Source organism: Cyprinodon tularosa, unplaced genomic scaffold (genome assembly GCF_016077235.1).
Source record: "Cyprinodon tularosa strain WSP-4 unplaced genomic scaffold, ASM1607723v1 ctg331, whole genome shotgun sequence".
Taxonomy (NCBI): Eukaryota; Metazoa; Chordata; class Actinopteri; order Cyprinodontiformes; family Cyprinodontidae; genus Cyprinodon; species Cyprinodon tularosa.
The window spans coordinates 725,961-743,077 of NW_024039043.1; the positions used below are offsets into that span (position 1 = coordinate 725,961).

A 17,117-nucleotide genomic window follows, 5' to 3' on the forward strand; every position below is an offset into this window, starting at 1 on the left:
GCTTAAAGCTCTCTATCTCTGTGCTATAACTGACGAGCATTGTTATTAAATGTAATATAAAATATTTCAGAGGATAAAGTTATAAGATGGAAAATCTTACATACACTGCTATGGATGACAGAAAAATATTCAACTAACCCCTAGCATTTACTTTTCTAATTATAAGTGATTTCTTTATATGAGCATATTGCATATTTTCCTTAATGCCATACATATCTTATTTATTCATAGCAAATCATAACTCTTTAGATGCAAATATGTACCAATTGTTTTTATTTTATTTTAACATGCTGGTTCTTATATCCAAATTCCTTCCAGATCTTCTCTCCTAATTCTGCCTTTTTTTGTAGGACACAAGGCAAGTTTGTGTGACTCATTTCTTGATAAAGGCAGTAGCCTTAAAAATGTAATAAAATGCATGAATTACAAGGATATCCCTATACTGTAGATTGAGCATTATAGTGAAATGAAAGAATATGACCAGAAATCCAATTTTTAATCAGGAAAAGATATGTATATATATATATATATATATATATATATATATATATATATATATATATATATATATATATATATATATATATATATATATAAATGAAAAGAGCAGTTTATAATAACTAGCCCATTGATTAAGGCATCATGGCATCAAAAAAACTAACCTTTGACAACAAAAAAAAAAAGAATGAGTCAGTACTTTTCAAAAAGCGAAGGGCTTTTCTTAAGTAAAATTACAAGGAACTAATTTAGCTGTTTGTAGATGAAGACCCCAAAACAGCTGGTATAAAGTCAGTTAAAATGAAACCATTAGCATCAACAATGATATAGCAAAATTGAAAAAGCAACTGTATGGTATACCAACCATTAGCTACTTCTAACATATAACATTTTACTGCTGGCCATGCAGCAGTTCTCCAGCACTAGGAATATTCATCACAAAGAGGACATATCTCTGGGGAGCAAACAGAGTGATAGATAGAGGCACAAATATGAGTAAAAGCTGCTTTCAGATAAAGTATTCAGAGGATGAGCAGGTTAGGTTTGCATGGTTGAAAACCAAAATTTGATGTGTTATTTGCAACATACCAGGTCCCATCACCCAATCTTAGCCATGTGTGTATTAAAACATGTGCAAAGTAGTTGGGGTTGGTGTTGGGGTTACCTGAAAGTGCACTAACTGCTACTTGCGGTAAAAGGGATTTTGTTTCTCTCTTATTGTTTCTTTTCAAGGTTCACATGAAGCACAGTGATATTTCATTAAATTATGATGGCCTACAGTATCTACCAATGTATTGGGTCAAGTGAGTGTTATAAGTTGCCAGAAATAAATTCCCCCATTGCGAGCCTATTCTAGCTGTAAATCTGACTGCAGGTCCTTATCTGTTGAGAGCAGCAGACAACACAACTTTCTTGAATTAATATTTTGTATTTAAATTTTATTTTGAGATCTTTTTTGTTTACTCTTGTTTGTAGCAGTTCAATATAATTATGAATAATATTTATTATTGTTATCATTCGTCATTATTTGTTTAATAATCATTGTGGTAATGGCATCCAACCTCATGGATTACAACTTTATCCTTCCACTACAGCCAAGGGAAAAATGTTTGCACACCCATTTACTACATGTGCAATTTTTTGGGGCCTATGCAATGAAGCCATTCTTATTTGATTCTTATTAAAGATCAGATCCTTAAGTTCTGTGAAACATTTTAATAAATAAACTATTTTTACACCAAAAACACTGCTTTGATGAAACAGATAACTAATTATTACCAAGGTTACCAGCATACTTTAATGACAAAAAAAGTGTAACTTTTTAAAACTCTAGTGAATTTGTGGCTTTGGTTACCTTTGTAGCAAACTGTATTTTCAAGAAAAAAATTCCTTTTTTTATTTTTTACAATTCAGTATATGGTTTCAAGTGTTTTTTTTGTTGTTGTTTTTTTTTTGTTTTTAATAGCAGAAGGACCAAATAATTTGAACATTAATACTCTACAATTAAAAGAGGATGTACTTTCTCTTTACAGTGGCTGTTCATAGTGAAAGTGAGACGGATAAATGGCAGTAGCTGTGAGCTCTGCCTGACTCCAGCATAAAAAGTCATCAGACACAATGTCACGCCTATGGTTCTGCACTATTCCAGCTGTGATACTTCTGCTTTCTTTGATACCCGTGACTTCTTCAATCCATGTGCATAGGCTTTACTTCTTTGTAGGGCAACTCCATCTCTGCAGCTGTATTGTGTGGTTTTGAAGCCCGGCAGAGTTCCCAGCACGCATAGCACAAATACATTTATAAAGTTAAAATATAAAATTAGAATAGATAATATTGGTGATAGGTTATGACATTATCTAACATTTTCTTATTCTTTTTTGATAACTGAGACTTCAATGAGTATAAAATGTGATACTTTTAATACCTCTTGCAACAGATAATGGGGATCTTAGTTGAGGTTTAAGTTTTATTTACTGGATGATGCAATGTTTCTAAATTTTGTCTTCCCCAAACCTTTTTTTTTTTCAATTTTATTTCAAAGGTTTTCCAACTTTGTTGGCTGTTAGTGCCTTCTGACTAAAGTGTTGAAAAATTAGCAGTTGAAGTTTAAAAAAAAGTAGATTGAGGTGTTCATAATATCTAGATTAAGTGCAGAAAACAAAAATTCCTTTTTTCGTGATATTGTTCTTAATCGGATACCATTTAAAAACAAAATTCCTTAAATAAACTCACTGCTTCTACAAAAGCAATTTTACACTAAGCTCGATTCCCACAACAAAGCACACTACTACATCTATTAAAAACTCAAGAAAACATGTATGTTTTCCAAAAGAAAAATATGCAGCACAACACTACAGGGAGTATAATAGGTTGTTTTCAGTGATTATTTAAGAGCGCTACACAGCACTTTGTTTCACAAGACGATTCAGTAAAATGAAAAACAGAAAGTTCTCTCCTGCTGTGCTGTGAGATCTGTGTGTTCTTCCACGAATCAGCTTTTTTGATCAAGATATCCATTACAAAGAAAAGCTCAAAAAGAGTGTTGATGCAAGATTTAAAAATAATGGCATACTTCACAAGGGAGAAAATTATGTTTAAACCTCTGCAAAGTGACCTTAACAAATATTTGTGCACTAGCAGATCCCAGTGCATTTAGGAGTCTTTATGAAAATGTGAGAAATACAGGAAAATGACCATTAACACTAGCAGAGCTGAGGATGTGTGCCAATGTGCTGCTGTGCTCCTATGCTACGAAATGTCAAGATGAACAGAGAACATTTTAAATGAGCTAAATCATATTTTAGGCCATTTATTATGATTGATAACCGTCTAAAAAAACCCACCATGCTTTCCAAGGAATTCATACAGAGACAGTAATTTGTTTAAGAGTTTCTTTAGTGGGAGGGATAGATAACAAAATCCACTGTTTTAAAAATACTTCAGTATATTACTTTTTTTATTGCATTAGATTAATTAAAAAGACTCAACTAAAGCAGCCTCATTTTAAATGCTGGTGTTTATATCTGTGTTGATCAAAGGACTAGGATTAGTCATTAATTGTGAGTTTAAGTCCCCAGAAATGCAGCTGAATACCAAACAGCTTTTTATAATGTCTGAAGTATTATAATAAGGAGCCCTGACCAGCTAATGAAGTCCCTGCAGACTAGATCCTGACTATAATACACCTTTTATTCTCACAATCCCTTTATCAGTCCCATTTTGACGTATTTCCAACTTAAAATGCAAAGTAATGATGATAGACTTAGCAAGCTACTTTATAAAAGTTAATGCAAAAACTTTTTATGCACTTGAAAATATATCGTAGTTTAACTGAATTTTTAACATAATTTAGCTTAAAGGCTTTCTTCATTTAAATTAGAGATTCTTTAAAAAAAAAACTCACTTAAACGCAGCACAATTTACTGTTAAATAAAATGTGGCTTAGAAAAACTAAAACATTTTATATATTGAATAAAATGATTTACAATTAACAAATCTAAATTAGAGAATTCAATCACCCTGGAGACGACTATAGTGGGGAAACTTAAGCAATATGACCAGTTCAAGAGTTACACTGGAGTAAGTCTATTTTCTCTGTTTGAAGGGACAACAATAGAACCAATGACTTGTTTGCAACAGTTACAGACACCTAGATCAACTTTATAAAGACCAAACAGACACAACAATAAAATTTCAGCAAACAAAACTATTTTCATACAAAATAAATCTAAATACCAAAAAGCATGTATGACACAAGATACATATGCTATAGTCACCATCAAGGTATTAAAAATTGCAAAAGTTCTATTCACTTACTAAGATGTATCTCTAGAGGGTAAACAAAAAATAAATGAGTGAATTTTACGGATCTTGAAACAAAGTAAAAAACATTTTAAGTGATAAAAATGTATATATATATATATATATATATATGCACAAATATAAAGACTATTGCACTCTATATATTCCTTCACCACATACAGCAAATCCTTAGTAAAATCTAATGCTTCATTCAATGATATACAGCAGCATTGGACAAGCATAGAAATAGTTAATGCATCCTGTCACTCTCACACACAACTGTATTTGTTATTATCTCTTGTATAACTACGTCTGGGCATTCTGCTACCATAAAACTAAATTCCATGTTCACGGAGGAAAGTCTGTCTGATGCACGAGTGCTTTCATCCACTCGTGCTGGAAAACCCTCACTCAGGGAAATGTTGGGTGACAGACCGTAAACCCACTGTTGTCTCCAAAGTGGCAGCATTAACTGTGTACCCCTTCCCTTCAAAAATAGAGGTTTTTCTCCTTTGGCTAGCTTTTCAGTATGTGTTTTAATACATCAGTTTTATTACTCAACACCTTCTGCTTTTCAATTATTACCTTAAGTCGTTAATGCATCATAGAAATGTTCTGACTTATCCCATAATAAAATTATAAAATTTAGATTGTTTTATTTTTTACACTTATGTATCATTGGTATCGTTAGATTCTTTCTGCAATAAATATTATGCGGCAGAGAAGCCCAGATGTTGTTCAGTCATACAAATTGAAAAAAATAAATACCGTGCTGCTGTGTACAAAAAGATTTAAACCCAGTAAAAAAAGTTTTTTAAAAATCCCCATAACCCAGTGTAAAAAAATTGCACTTTTTATTGACAGACTCTATTACAAGATGAATGCATTTTTAGGTTTCAACACATCTCTCTGAGAGATGCTGATAGATGTAACAGTTGGATAGAGAAAATGTTAGATCATAAAAAAGTAAGCTAACAGCACAAAAAGTGGAAAATAGTAATAATAGGGGTGTTGCTCTTGACAATGTTACACAAAATGGAATGGATATCTGCAAGTTCACAAGTATAATTTTAAGCCTCGTGTCCGAAAAACTGCCTTCTCTGAATATGTTTTCAGCCAATGTAATAATTCAGTTGCTAAGGAACTGCCCACTACCCTCATGTAATAATTAAAACTTTGCATTTAACATTTCAAGTGTTCTCTTTTCAAATCAAGCCATTTGCTTTAATAATACCATAGATACTTCTCTTCCTGTAATTCCTTAGTTGTATTCTCAGTGCACATCTATGACAATATAGTAAAGGAAGGCTTGCAGAATTATCTTAGTGATTGTTGCTGACATAATATAGTTTCTAATAATATTATTTTTAGTGGTAAGCCTTGAATATGCTTACGCTTTCTTGGGTGTTTATTCACAGACTGCTTTAAATCCCCCCAGAACTGCCTCAACACAAAATAAACTCTGTTTATCTCTGAGGAAACTAAACCAAAAATGATTTTCTGACATTTTTCATAGATTCATGCATACATGAACAAAACATATTTATTCAACTGCAGTGAGATCAGTTTACAATCACAACCGTATCTGACATGCATGCTTCTTGGCTTTGGAAGGAAAGAGTGGCAACATAAAAATCCCTAAACATACTGCATGGAGAAAAAGTCACTTCATACTGGTTATTCTCTGACTGTAAAGACCAATAGCGGCTGGTGGAGTTTTCTCCGGGGGCGGACTGATGTATACCAAAAATCAACATATACCACACACCAGTTTATTTATATACTGGTGAATATTTATATATTTATCACACTGGTGATAAGTATATAAGTATATTTATAAACTGGTGTATATTTATACACCAGTATATTTATATGAATGCCAACAACGAAAAGCATTATAACAACACTTTATACAAAGCAAACATAATTTAATGTACACGTTTATTTCTTGTACACATATCTGGCCATTCTAAGGATTTGTGAAAGCAAATCTTTGTTTTGCATGGTCCAATATGGTTTCACAACTCTAAATAAAAAAATAAGTTTAATAATTGAGAAGCTATTATTCAGCTTTATATTTATTTTAATATATAAAAACTATTTATTTTCTGAGAATGTATGTATTCAAAAGCAACTATGCAAAATAACAAACACCTAGAAAAAGCACACTATATATCATATCATTTTCCATGTGAATCCCAGATTGTTCATTCCTCTTCGCCTTTTCTAAATGTGCTTTAAATCAACCCTACCTGTCTTTATCCATGCTGGGTCAGATTCTGACGCTTAAAAAAGGAAGCAAGTAGTCAAGGCAGCAGAATAAAGCGTTAACCTCGCTGCATGCAGTTAGCCAAGCCTTGTAGCTAAACCAGGTAGTGGAAAAAGACAGAGTGTACCGTCTCCAGTGGACCGTCTTTTGACTGCTGATTAATAATTAATGTTCGGCTGATCAGGTCCAAACACAAAGATTTTTGCACACTAGCGCAAAAATGATATCAGAGAGTTGCAAATTCACCCAGAAATCAGATTTTTCATGTTAAAATGTATGTGCTGGTTTTGGTCTTCAGTAAAGACCTGCCAGAAAATCTGGAAAGTGAAAGTGGTCAGTTTTTTTTCTTTTTTTTTTTTTTTTTTTTTTTTTTTTTTTTACGTGGGTTCTTTTAGATCCTCGTTAATTTACATCACTCGTGAAACTGTGCTAACTTAAACCTGACCTGCTATAACCACTCCCATCTCCATTTCCCCAAAAGTGGCGATCCCAACGATCAGGGACTCAGCTGCAAGCAGTTACTAAGTTTAGCTGCTTCTGCAACTTTTCACATGTTGTGTAGGAAACTATGGTAAACGAACCATAGCAAACTGCTAATTTTGATGCAGCCACATGAATGTTTATCATAGTGATAGGCCAATACATCTGTTGGCCGATATTTTTGTATGATATTAGAGTTTTTCTAAGTATTGGTATCAGCAAACACATGTAAGTGTTCATTGATCCAATCTATGAATACATGCAGACTATGGCTTCAGATCCAGTTAAGCACATGCATTGCTACTCCCTTAATTTGTAGGTACCATAACAAGAAAAAAAACAGGAGTCTGATGCAATTAATCATGAATTTATAGACAATTGCTATATGTAAACCACCAGATAAACCCCTTAAAAACAAAAGATAAATGTGCTGATTGGTATTGGACCTGATTCTGACTACGATGTTTGGCTATGTTCACACAGCAGGTCTTTAAGCTAAATACTGATTCTTGTTTCTTAAAATCTTTTTGACTTGGTCGTTCATACAACTAACTAAACATACTTCTCTTTAGAAGATACAGGAGACTAAAGAGGCACATTGCAGTGCTCTGTTTGTGAGAGTATTAACGGTTTGACTGGTGTTTGGAGTGTTCAATAGAGCTCTACTGGATGCTGGGATTTCTGTTCCATCGAATCTTTGAATAATGGAAGCCAACGGTATCATGACTTGTTATAATAAAATGAAGCAAATAACAAATATCACACAACCATTAACAGCTTTTAACAGCGGCAGCCAGTGGCTGCTGTTAAAGAGAGTCGATGTGGATGGGTAGTGTAGTGGGGTCCAAGGCAGTGATATAAAAGTGTGCCTAAAGGTACCATTACTGCAATGACTGCAAATATTTTGAAAACTATCTGATATGTATCCGATTTACTACCACATATGAAAGCTCCAAATTCAAGAAAATAAGACCCGGTCTTGCTGTATATGGAAATATATGTAGTTTTCCATATTACATCAACTATCTACCAACTGGTTTCTGAAAACATGTGAAAACAAGCTATTATTCAAACTGTCTGACATTCAGATTTTGTATAATGAAACTTATATTAAAACATACTACCAAATACCACATCTAAGCTATTCTATGCATTGTGAGATTGCATTTAATGGTTAAATTTCACAGCTACCAATGACCCATGTCAGCATTTAAATACTGTAAAAGGAAAAGTAAATTTTTCTGTCGGCTAATAAGCCAAAAAAAAATACCTTTTGCATGGTAATTTCATGCCTTTACATTTTACATACAACGGCCAAAGCATTTCAGAATTAGTGCATTATAACAAAATTAAGAAGACTGGGCAAAATGGTATCTGATGTTGAGTTATTAAGCAAAAACAAACTGCTGTCCAAAAACAAGCAAAAGGTAGGTGGATAAAAACTTTTTACAGCCTTGTAATCTCAATAGATGGGTTTTTTGTTTAGGTAAATAACTGATGGTTAAAATGTATGGTACAGTGTTCTTCCAGTAACATGCCTGTCTGATTCAGAGAGATCATAACATGTTTTGATTAAGAGCAGATTAAAGCAATAAAATATGAGGATAAACTTACTATGATTTACAACAAAGCAACAATAATCTAAACTTCATTATGGAAAATTAGATTAAAGCTATGTTGACAAAGGAAATAAAAAATTAGTGACCAGGAAGAATTCATTATGAGGTAAGGTTTATTTCAGTTTCAACAAGTTTTATTGCTTTACTTTGTTTCACTAAAAGGGTAAACAGAGCTTTGAAGTAGGAATTCCCTAAATCTCTAATGAAAACAGAATTTAGAATTTGGATATGTTAATATCAAGAGAGTTTATTTAGAAATTTAATTAGAGCTAGATTAAAGAGATTAGACCAAATAGATCTAATTGCATAAATAGCGTAATTGATATTTGAAAGCATTTTACTTTATGCTTTCACCTCGTGAGGAAACCACTTCTGTTCTCACTTTGAATGTTATATCAAAACATCCTTTACTTTAAAAAATAACATCAACCCAGTTTTAATTAACACTGCATTTCTGTCCGTAGGGGATGTTTATAAAACACTAAGCAGTAATGACTCAATAAATGGTTAAAAAAAATAATAACCCCAATTGGTTTTCTTTCGAAACAAACATGTAGTAATAAAAAACATACTTTGCTTTTGACAGTTTGATTTAAAATGTTGTGAACATGAACATTAGGAGAATGCCCTGAAGATGCAGACAGTTGACACGGGAAGAGACTGCGTCATTTGTGTTTCATGGGTAACTCACCAAACGCTGTCGGGAGGTGAAGAGTCTGGAGGTCACCTTTCAGCAGAGTGCTTTTTGGTGTCTAAGCTGTCAACTGGGGGTTCACGATTATCCTCCTTCGGCCGGATCATGGCGTCTTGGAAGAAGACAGGGAGTAAGGAAGAGAGAAGATGAAAACAGCGGTAAAAAGGATGTGTCCAAATTAGGAAGAGGAATATCCATAGCATTGCTGCATTCGAAAATGAAGTCAAACATCAACAAAAGAAAAGTGCTGTGACACTTTAAACCCTCCCTTTGAGCCAAATTGGCTGCTCTTTCTCACCATCCATTTTTCTCAAAAAGCCGTGCAAAAATAAAAACATTAGGGAACAAAATATTAATTGTTTTAGTTTTTTTTTAATCAGCTTTTTTGCTCTTTGAAATATACCTTTAGAATGCACTAATACAGAAACCTTTATTCTTTGTTTATCCAATGCATTTTAATCAAGGATCCACTGGAGGTATGTGACTACAATTCCCCACTGGATAATATCTGTCAAAGGGAAGAATGGCATGTCTTCATGTCTAGGGAAGTGTTCATGCCTTATATAGTCGGGGTCTACTAGAGTTGCCTGCTGCACATAGCTGGATGTAGCCAAGGGCTAAGGAAGGAGACCTCTTGAGAGCTCATTAAAACAGTCTTCAAGTCTTGAGAGACAAATATGAATGCACTACAAAAGAATGAGCTTGCCATTAAAAATAATCAGAGGTAATGGAGCTGTTCCCAGACTGAAAGTACTCTTAATAAATACTGGAAGCCGGTTTAAATTAAAAAAGGCCATAAAGTGGAAGATGATGGAGGTTAGGGCTTGATACGAATGCAGAAATAACTCATATACCTTTACTACATTAAGAAAATGAATGTTGTAGATATTGCGTTGCAAGCAAAAACTTTTTCCTTAAGATCCGGTAGGAAATATGTCCTCTAAAGGATACCAACATGACATTTATTAGCAAATATAATTCTTTTTGCATCTGTTTTTTATCAATGACATTTACACTAGCTGCATACAGACAAAAAGAAAAGCATGTAGAATTTAAAGACATCCTTAACTGTATCCTATTTTTAAGGCATCCTAACAGCATGGAGTGCTTCATCTTAATGCTAACAACCTTGTTTGACCTATCAGCTTTAAAGTTAAGCTGGGTCTGCTGGGGCCTTCTCGAGTGAGCCATGAGGAGGACTCAGCAAGACAATTACCGTTTTCAAGATTCTACTTTAAATCTGTAGCAAGACTTGATCTGAGCCTGAAATGACACAATGTATTCAAAAAGTGATGAAGACGTTCCCACAATTTTATGAAACGGTAATTACCCAGAGAGAGACAGCAGAGACTTGTCATATAGAGCGTATGAAGGACTCTTGTGTAAAGGAAAGAGATAAGATGTCAAAATGTTATGTAAGTTTTAGATCCCATCTCACAATGAATTATTCTAAGGAAGAAAACTCTAAAGATCTCAACTTTAAAAGCTATTAGAAGTAATATGATTAAAGACAGTTTCTTTTACATGTAAGAAAAAGCTTGAGAAAGCACAGAGTTTCTTTATATATTATATTTCCACAATACCTTTGCAGAAGAAAGAAAAAGGTTGGCACTGTATACAAATTAAAAATGGGAAGAAAAAGGGATCTTGTTTTTAATTACAGACATTCACATAAATACAAACATCCAAAATAATTTTTCAATGAATATAGCAATGGGACTCAATTTTGGTTCAATCTTACGTCAAAAGAAGGTCTACTGGATGTACTACTGTATGTATCAACAAATCTGATCCAGTATTCTTTGTGTCAAATACTGACATCTTTCTTGGATCAGATACTATGCCAAGACCTCCAGTTCATCCACTGACACAGGGCTCATGGTCCAACTGTAGGTTGCTAGAGATCATATTTTCTATGATTATACTGTTTGTTCCATAATTAAAATCTAAATGCCAAAAATACAGTCCAAGTAATCAATATTTATATACAGTACACATTAAATATTAGATTTTCTACATTACTTTAAATTTAGATTGCGAGGAAATTCCTATAAACAAAATCCTGGCCCTCTGTTCCTGTATTATACTTGTTGGCATTTGTTTAATATATCATCTCATCTTTTACAAGGCAAGAGGCAATACAGTGTTAAAGTCATTAAGAAACAACAACTAAGTAAGCTACAGAAAGATTTTTTCATACACATTCTTTTTTATATGATATCTGGGGTCTTTCGGGGGGTGTTCCAGTAGAAATTTCTGCCCAACATGTAGAAATTTAAATTTCAGAGGACAAATGGTATCCATCAGGAGATTTTGTTAAGCAGCATGAAAGCAGGGAGACTGATAGAAATACTCATTAACACAAAGTGGGCTGAAATGTGACTTAAAAAAGATTAAACAAGGGGAAAAGACTTTTAAAGTTATAGGGAAGTCATATTTAAATGTCAAATCATTCTGGCTTAAACATGTATATAAATGTACTCTTTATCAGACTATCTTGTCCAAAAATTTAGAAAATTTCAATTTAAAATACAATCCTTTCTTCAATTTTTTTTTTTTTTTTTTTTTTTTTTCATTATTTTATGTAGGTTATTTAGTTATGAGTCAGCTTGTACATCTAAATTCGGCCAATCAAAAATTAACAGTCATCGGTCAATCAATTTTTTTTCGGTCATAAGATCTTGATCCATATGTCGCAGCTAAGATAAGCAATGGTTGAAATAAGAAATAATAATAATTTACTTTACCACTGAGTTAGGTCTCAGTGTTCACAGGGATGGCCAGCCTGCCAATCACATTCACTATATTCACTCGTGTAAAGTCGGGCACCACTCGGGAGAATTCGGAAATGCAACGGTTGGAACAGCCTTTTCCATGCGACTTTAAGGACCAAAGGAAGCAGACTAGAATACACAGGACGCAGAATACAATAATAACTTTTTTGATTAAATAAATACATATCTATTTAACCTTTTCATTTCCTGGTCAATTAGGCTGTGCATACATGTATGCACAGCCTAATTTCAGCTCTGCTTGATAATAATTAATGCCAATTTGAATGAAACACTTATTTTCCATATGTACTGTGTGACTGCAGCTGTATGAAGGAAATCTCTGTAAACTTGGAAAGTTTTTTTTTTTTTGATTTTTTTTTTTTTAATGAACCTGGAGAGATAACAGCAGTAGTTTTAAGTATTAAAATAAGTTGTACTCATCCGCAAACATTATGCAAGTACAAAAAAAAAAAAAAAAAAAAAAACAGAACTAAATGTTGGGCCAAAAGCTGTTTCAATTACAAACGTATTGGTGAAGATTTCCCATGAAAATCTAAAGAATTGATTTGGAAAGCAACCACACAAAAAATAACACAAAGCTTGTCTTCGACAAATATCCATAAAGTTTAGGAAATGTATTAGATGGAATAATTTGGATTTCTAACACTTCTAACTTCTGACTTTTTGGGGGGATTTAATTTGGTGACGTACCAAAGTGTTTCCCTACATAATGTTGAATTTAACTAACTAACTTGGTATTAGATGTGTCCTTTTCATCATACACTATAGGCTCTATTATTCAGTATGAATGTCTGTGTCTTCTGTTCTTTTTTTTTTTCCAAATCAGCAGATAAGACTGAAAATTACTTTAAATTATTCCCATAAAAAATGTGATATAAACTACGGCAGCAACTATCAAAACACAGCCGGCTGAACTGTGCATATCAAAAACAACCAGAGCAAAGGCCGTGAAATCACTATATTTCTCTACTTTCTCCGCATAGAGCTTATCTCATCCAGCCTAAGTATAATATAATATAAATCTACTAGAAAAGTTCTTAGAATTTAGCAGATGGAAAAGCCATTGATATTCCCTCTTGCTGACAGTTTATTAGACTTTCTATGAAGAACAGATTATTCTAATAAGTAATTTTGATGAATGTGTTTTTGTTAATGGAAGTTCCATTTATGATTGTAAATGGAAAAAAAAATACTTTACTGTACTATTTACTTTGGAATGGCAAATGAAAAAAAAAAAAACTAAAATGCAAAAATAAACACTACAACTGACTCTGGAAATAATAATATGTTTGGGCTTTGAAGGTATCTTTGGGCCTCAGTTTGATGAAGTGAAGGAGTATATTTTTTTCTCTATAACTCTGTCTTGTAGGAACATGTAGTAGCAAAAGTTTGTGTGTGTGTTAAGTAAATTAAAAACACTAATACAAACTGAAAGACAGGAGGAAACGGACAGAAACTGAGTGTTTCTTACTGCTGAACTTTGGCTGAGACTCAGCCAAGGTCATCCTCTTACTTATGACATACATGGAGTCAGACTGATCCTCTCACTTGGATGCTCTCCATCTGCTCCCGCTGATAAGACTGACTACTCCACTAACAGCATGCAGACACCACAGCTCTGCTTTGTGACTAACATACTGCAATTACACCAAATTTATATACTTTTCTTGATTAAAATGATTTGGGATTTTGGTTTGCATCTAGGTGATAGTGACTTTTTTTCTCAGAATTTTTTTTTTTTTTACATGCTAGTGCAGAGGAAGCCCAGCGAAAATCTTAGTCTGCTATTTAGTTTATGTATAACGACCAGTGGACTGCACTGCTTGCGTTCAGCACCCAGAACAGCTTAACTTAAATTATAGAACCTTAACAAGGAAACACAGATTGTTAAGAGTCCAAAAGATATTTAACTGCTTTTCCTCCATTTTATAGACATTGGGAGAGGTTAATGTGTGCAGATGGCTCCTACTGTCCAACATGTCGCTTTTTAAGCTACAGCTCATGTTAAAATTCATGAGAGGAAAAAGTGTATATCCCTGTCACTCCAGTGGGGATGCAGAGGATTGTTCTTTAAACCCTCTGTCTTGTTGCACTGCTTTAAATGTAGATATGGCATGAATAAGGACATAAGCTCCAACAGCATGAGAAATGCGACTCCTTAAAGAGAACAAGAAGCCGCCTTGCTTTGGGGATGTTTTGAACAAATGTGAGATGATTCTACAATGTTATGGTGCTTAAGACTTTGACATTAAAATAATAAGGAGCCATCTTAGAATATTTGCAGTTTGCCTGTTTTAGAATGGCTGTCAAAATGCACACACCCCTATTAAAATACTGGGTTACTGATATTTTACCTAATGAGACTTTTTAAATCATTTTGCACTTTTTACACATTTAAAGTACCAAATGGAATTTGGTTTAAAACATATAAATCACAGAGAGAAAACATACCGATAAGAAATACACCACAACCTGGTTGCATAAATAGAGACCTTTACGTAACACATTGTTTAAGCAGAATTGTCAGATTTTAACCTTCAGTGTTCTTGAGTGTATACTAATAAGGAAGGCTGCTAAATGCCATGTAGAATGAAGATTAGATTCAAAATAATGTTCAATATAAATTTGATTTTGTCCAGCCACATATCAGAACCAACAAAAGATTAAAAACAGAAAAGCAAAATCTAAGCCCAGAATTACAACTATGATCACCTCAAGTAGGGTTGTATGTACCAGCCACAGAAAGGTTAATGGTTAAGGTTACCATATAAAGCTGTGATATGTTGCATTTGGCAAGGACCGGTATTTAAGGTTGAGGACAAGTATAGCGTAATTTTTGTGCCACCGTCCTGACTGCGCAGTTTCCAGTCTGAGCACAAATTGAGAACGAAAAGCTTATTTTTGTATTATATACTCTTTGACTATTGTTCAAAGATATTTTGTTTTAAAATAAAGTCATTAATTATAATGTATTGAACAATATCGAAATACATGTTGGTATCATGGTGACCCAAACCGACTGCAATAAATTATCCTTAATACCTGATCAATTTAGAAAGCTTCAGAGAAAAACAAAACACGCATATATTGTCCAAGGTGGGGCAATCAATGGGGACAGTCCACATTCAAGTACATAAATCCAGATTGCTATAATCAATTTTTGGTTTGCTTCTCTTTAGATTTGTTTGTTTTTCCATTGAAATTGCACCGGATAAATGTCACAATATATGAAACAAGTGCTGAAAGGAGTGGATCTGTGAAAAGAGCTGTATAACGACTTGACCGCAACTGTAACTTTTTTAGGAGTTTACGTGATCAAAAAAAGTGACTGAAACATTCAACACAGTACTGAACTGTTGTCACTCTGTTTTCTTAATTTAACTTTTCATTTGTTAAAATGAATTAATTTAATGAGCCATCTGCTAAACACAGTCAATGTTCTATTATGCAAATGAAAATTTCTAAAGATCTACATCCAGAAATCTCAATCACCAACAGCCAGAGTAGCATCACTTACGCTAGCTAACTGATCACCATAACTACAGCTGATGATCACAACATGCAATGCTTCCTATTAAATGAGCCTTAACCCATGGAGGTGGACCAATTGGCAGGAAATGAGACCAAATTGATTGAGAAACAGATGGAAGTGGAGCAGTGATGATAAAGCCCATGAGGCTTTAAGGGAAGCAAGGGTGGAGATTAAAACGAGACAGAGACAGAGAGCAGACAGCATGAAATCAAGGACAGATTGGATGAACTATGGGGCATAATTTCTAACAGCTTAATAGAAGATAAAGGAACTCCTCTAATTCAAATTAAGAATCCTCACAACTTGTGTGTACTTGTGTGTGGGAATTATTTTAATGCAAAGATTAAAAGAAAAAAAAAATCAACCAAATCTTTTAACAATATTTTTGATTGCTGCTTCCACATGTTAGATATTCTGCCTGTCATATAGGTCTTAAAGGGTAAATATAATCCAATACGCTGTCAATTATGGAGTTATAAAACTTTGCCAAAAGCAATCTACTCTCAGCCTTACAAAAACTGAGAAGCACACTTTTACCAAGTTTCATATCCAGATAAAAGCTCTGCTTTTTGCATTATTAAAACATTAAAAAAGATCCAGTCCACATTACTTGACAAGTATATTAGCAGTTAAATATGTAAACATCGAACATAAGGATCAAGTCACAACAAAAATTCCTACAAATTCACACTTTTAAGGAGAGTAAAAAAACTAAAAGTTCTTTTTATCATAGTTAATTAGGATAAATTCGGTTTTAAGAAATTCCATATTAACCCGACTATAAACACACTTTTTGTTTTACTCGTTTTATTCTTTAATATGTTTTGGTCAGAATATACTTTGAGAAAGGAGTGTTTAGTTTTATATCAGTGTAAGAAAAACAATTAAGCATAAAGATTTGTAAGGGCTTTAACCCCTAAATCTCTGTATCTTGAAAATATATATCCTCCATGTTAAGTAACACCTTGTTAGCCAACATAACATGGTATTCATTAATCCTGATATTAATTCACTATATGACTAGGATGAGAGCAATATAATGTTTCATCTTAAAAGATGTATGAAATTAAAAAGGATATCTGAAATAAAAAAATATATTTTTATGGATAATTTGGTAAGATCTAAGCAAAATATTGGAACAAACTTACGTTTCATGGGTCAAATTTAAATATTTCGATTGGAAATAAAGACAGGTGAAAAATATATGACAGTATTAAAACATACAGTATTAGCATGCCCCAATTTCCTGTGTTCATAAAAAGCATTTCTAAACTTCAGGTTTAGTTGTTCCTCTGACCACTAGAGTTTGCATGTCCTTCTACTTTGAACTTGTAATGTCAGCAAAGGGAACAAAAAGACTGATTTGATCTGATAACACCTATATCTTCACTTTATTAATTTAAACATTTCATTTTTATGTTAACCTATA

The 17,117-nt window shown here is 33.3% G+C and overlaps 1 protein-coding gene across 1 annotated transcript in view; it reads right to left on the reverse strand.

The window, feature by feature from the left end:
* chrm3a (cholinergic receptor, muscarinic 3a) overlaps positions 1 to 17,117 on the reverse strand; it is a 137,701-nt gene that overhangs the window by 80,721 nt on the left and 39,863 nt on the right. Inside the window, exon 2 of the mRNA XM_038293907.1 lies at positions 9,359 to 9,473. The gene's annotated coding sequence lies outside the window, so the exon portion shown is untranslated. The remainder of the gene's footprint in view (positions 1 to 9,358; positions 9,474 to 17,117) is intronic.